The following is a 4,899-nucleotide window of genomic DNA, read 5'->3' as shown; positions in this document are numbered from 1 at the left end:
CCAAACATGAAATACATTCTGTTTCCTAGTTATCCAAGAAAAAGAAGATTCTTGGTACACTGGGTTCAACTGCTAAGAAAATTGATATGCTTTTCTGAAGAACTTAATTGCTACTTCACTAATACTTCTAGGGATGGGATGTTCTGTATGCTGAGCTGATAACAAGGAGGTATATCTCCACTAGCTTGACCAGACCTACTTATGCTCAAAGATTTGGATTACTTTATTATTTAAAAAATATTGAGTGTTGGAATTTTTTATACAGCAAGTCTTACTATAAATAGTATGTATGCCAGCAGAGTAAGATCAAATAACAACCTCTGCTAGCTTAATTATGCAAAATACAGTGCTGAGTACTGTGAGCCAACAGTGAGGATCACAATTATGTAGATCTTTATATAGGATAATGATATCGTGCACTGTGAGACAAGCTTTTCATAAATCTTGCTTGTCTGTAAGTATTCTGCTTTGGTTGTGAAAGTTTAACTACTCACATTAACCATTTGTGCAAGTTCATTACTTAATGTTATTACCCTAAAAGTCATTCAAAGAATGAAGTGGTGCAGGTGCTTTATTCTGTATTATAATAATCTTACATTCCAGATGTCAAAATCAATCATTCATGCATACTCTGGGTGATTGCAACTGATTGACTCAGGTTGGGATTTTGAAAATGCGCTCAAGAGCTCAGGCAAAAATAGATTTTGATGACACATTGCTGAGTTATAAGTACTGTTTGCAGCTTTTAGGATGCCGTGCAAATACCTTAGGATAATACATATTCAAATCAACTGTAAAAACTGAAGAAATATTTGAGTTCTACCTCAAAGATAATAAATAGGTTCATTTGAAAAATTAAGTGAACTAGAAATTATCGTTAGGAGAAAGATACAATCTTTAGCCAGTCTGGCACCACTAACACAACAGAATTTCCTAAGACTGATTTAAAACTGTTCATTGCAGTGTGAATTACTATATGTACCAGATGTTTTGGTGGCTGATGTGAAGGCTGGACATATTGTAAGGAACCAGCATAGGTCTTATATCCCCTCTGGTCCTCATTGGTACATGCTGCATTAAGAGCATACACTGCTTTGTATCACTCTGCTCTCTAGATTTTAACACATACAATGCAAATTCTGGTACATGTCTAACACAAGTTTTCTGCCTCCTGTCCAGCCACTCTGATCTGCATTCTGCCACCTGGCAAAAAGGACTGGATAGGAAAAAGGCTGTTCCATAAAGGTCATGGAAAGATATTTTTTGGATTTACATTTTGGGATGAAATAGTACCCATTTCTCCCCGCAATTCTCAAAATAATATTAGGATAACAGCATAAGCAGTGATTTTGCAGGAAGGAGTACAAAAGTCTCATAGAATGACTAATGTTGTGAATTACAGCAAGATCCCAGAATATTATCACTCTAGATGGTAAGTGAGGTGAAAGAATAAATCTCATAAAGTATAACCACAAATATTTTGTCTCTGGTACTGTAGAAAATGATATTTTCTCTTCTCTTCTCTCCCTGGACCCTTGTCTAGCATTAGATACAATACAAAGCTCGCAATGCTAACACTGCAGTTCCAGTGAAGGGAGAGAATTTTAAAATTACTGAACTATGCAGAGTGAATCAAATGGAAAACAAAACAAATTCTTTCAGATGGGTTCATACGTTTCCTTCCTGGCTGATGCTGAGAAATATTGAATTGCAAATTCTGTTTTTACATTTAGATATACTTATGGTTTCACAGTACCTGAAGTGTTTCACGGAATGAAAGGAACACTGCAATTATATCCCTTAAGAGTTTAAACTTTGCATTTTAAGTGTGTATGAAATCAGAATAGATTTCCATAGCGTGGCTCTCAGATGCCCTATTGCATTAGAGGGTTAGAATTTTGCCATCTAGGCCATTTGGTCAGGCCTCTGTTGGCTTTACACTCCCTGTGGACTTTGGGTTTGGCACATGATCACCCAGTCTCAGCAAAATCAGGAACAAAAATGAAATGAGAAGTACAATTAAAAAAGCTGTAGGTTTTTTTAAGCAGGTAAACTAGAATTTGAAGATCCCTTCAGATGCAAGTTCAGTGCTGGTTTTCCACTATTGTTTATACACAAAGATTAATGTTTTTGGAATATTTTTTCCCTTCTGCTCCCATTGGCAATAGTACATAATCCAGTATAAAAACTAGAAAAAAGCCCAGATTATGTTTAGCGTGGTTGTCTAAGCAAATAAAGCTTGTGGAATTGTGCTTTATATTTGGTGCTCTCTATTAGATACTAAAACTTCATGCAGTGGTGAAGAGGAAGCAAGGAAGTGATGAGAAGGAACAGCCTCTGGAAACTGGGTTCCATCAGTTCTGTTGCACACCGAATTGCTTGTTCCTCATGGTTCCTCATTGGTAGATGGTCTTACTGGACAGCTTTCTTCCTGAATGAGATTACTCTCACACTTGTGTCTTTGAAGATTTAGTTAGAACTACACCATTGAAAAACACATTTTTGGAACTGAACAACTAAGGCTGTCTTTGGATCATATCCACCTACTTCTCTTTCTGAGGTTTTTTACATCTCTAAATCGTCCTAAAGTATCTGTGTTCTCCAGAAATTACAGGCTGAGGTGAAGAAAGATTCAACCCAGCACAACCAAAGCAAGACCATCTAGTCCCTGAAAGTTGATCTCTGACCCCTCAGGAAGACCAATTGTGCAATCTGGGGGCAAGTGGCTGTCTGTCAGACTATGTCATCAAAAACTACCTTGAATGATTTATGGCCTATATAAGCTTGAGCATCCTGCAAGGGAATTCATCAAACATCACACTGTATCCATACTCCTCTTTTTACACAGCTTGTTTATCCAATCAGTCTCTTAGCAGCAGCACTTTTTTGCAGTGTTTATCACTGATGTGCCATGGCCCAGTGTTCACAACACAGCTCTGTTCATAACCTCCATATTGCTGCCAGTCGTTGGCAGAAAGACCACACCCTGGCATCTAATACTTACTGCACTGTGAGGTGGGATAGAGACATTTATCTCTTGCTCATTTGTATGACAATTGTCACTGCTAAAAATGCAGTTACAACAGTCTTGTTTGTCCAAGAAAGCTTTATGTTTCCCTCTTCTGCGGTGGCCCTTCTGAGTGGCTGCAGAGACACCAAACTACGTACCCTAAAAACACTGACTGCTGGCACTGCCACACACCACTTATTCCCTGCAATGGGATCCCGAGCTGTAGGGACGGAACAGGACACCTCTCACCCTACAGAAGTAGCCCTCCAAACAGTATGAGAAGGGGCTCCCAGGCACTCCATGCTTGTCAAGGTGAGCAGGGGACAGGTAGGGCTGCTAAAGCTAGGCAGCTGTGTCTTTGTGGACTCTCCTGCTGTCAGATAGCTAGGACACGTAATGTTAGTGGACAGTTTGATCTGTCCCCTCGTGTGGCACCACTCACCTCATGCTCCTGACCAGGCTCAGAGGGTCTCCTATTGAAGGAGAAGTCTGCAGACCTTCATGTGGACATTAGTAGACCATGAGGATATACATAAATAGTATCCTACAGTGAACGGCAAAACCCTTTTTTTTTTTAAATAATGACTCAGAAGACCTCATTCCTCTGCTCTACAAGGACTCTACCTCCAAACAAACAAACAAACAAACAAAAAAACTACTGCTGATGAAACGAACTCATTATATTCCACCTAGAAACACTGCTATATATCCTTCCTGCCAATGTCAGAACAATCTGACAGGTTCCAGTTGTATCATACTTCACACTCTCAAAAACCCAAAGAACACTCACTCATAAAAATGGAAAAATACCTAGTCCTTCTTCAGAGTATCAGCCCCAGGCAACGATTCCATGGCATAAAGTAGGAGGCAAAGAGAGATGAGTGGGACAGCATCAATAGGGGAAAAGTCATACACCTACAAAGAAGTAATAAATAACACTCCCATTTTTACGATAAATTTAACTTAGTTCCTTGCCCTTTGCAGTGAAAGGAAACATCCTCTTGATGAATTACCACTTACATGTATTCTCTGCCTTTTAAACTTGGGTGCCATTAGTTTTCATAGAGGATGATAGTCCTGGAAAGCACTCAAATAAAGCTGTTTCCACCTCCAAAGTGCTGGCTGGGCCTGCACAATTTCTTCCTAATGTTAATCCGTTCAGATTGCAATGTTACCAGGATGAAAAGCCTACTTGCTGCCCTTTGTTCATCTCTTCAAGCAGCACTTTTCCTCGTGAAGAAGGAGAAGGAAAATTTCCATGAGCCATCTCCAGGGTGAATTGACTCCTTTCCACCAGGAGAAATGGGCAGAGATCTCCCTCCTTGCTCATCAGATGCAAAAAGTGGCAGCAGCCAGCTCAGCACCATGCTGCCTTTCAGTGCCTTTCCCAGTGGCCCAGCTACATTCCTTGGGTGCCACAGCTATCCTCCTGGCTGCTACTGTCACCCATCCCAGGCTCCCCACCCGGGATGGGGACATGGGACAAAGGCACTGGTGCTCCAAGATCCAAATATCATAGAGATCTCCATATCTATTAAAATGCACTGCATTAGGGTGAATATACACATTTCTTATTGACTGATTCTGTCAGTTTAAGAGATAGAAGCTATTAATTTTAAGTGAGTGGTCCATTAATTTCTTGTTATCCTATCTCTGTTAAATGAAATGTGGATGCTAATATTTGCTAATGAATGCACATTGAAAAATTACCCTCAGCAGGATTTAGCAGGTCCCGTACCTGCTGTTAAATTCTAGTTACCAGATAAATATAATATTTGTTCAAGATGTAGAGTAGCAGGTTTGTATATGGGCATGTGAATGTTTTTTACAAACATATAGGCAAATAAAATATACAAATAAACCACATTGTTCAATTTAGTCACTGAAAT

Source organism: Meleagris gallopavo, chromosome 1, assembly GCF_905368555.1.
Source record: "Meleagris gallopavo chromosome 1, MGAL_WU_HG_1.1, whole genome shotgun sequence".
Taxonomy (NCBI): Eukaryota; Metazoa; Chordata; class Aves; order Galliformes; family Phasianidae; genus Meleagris; species Meleagris gallopavo.
Note: the sequence above shows the minus strand (reverse complement) of the source record.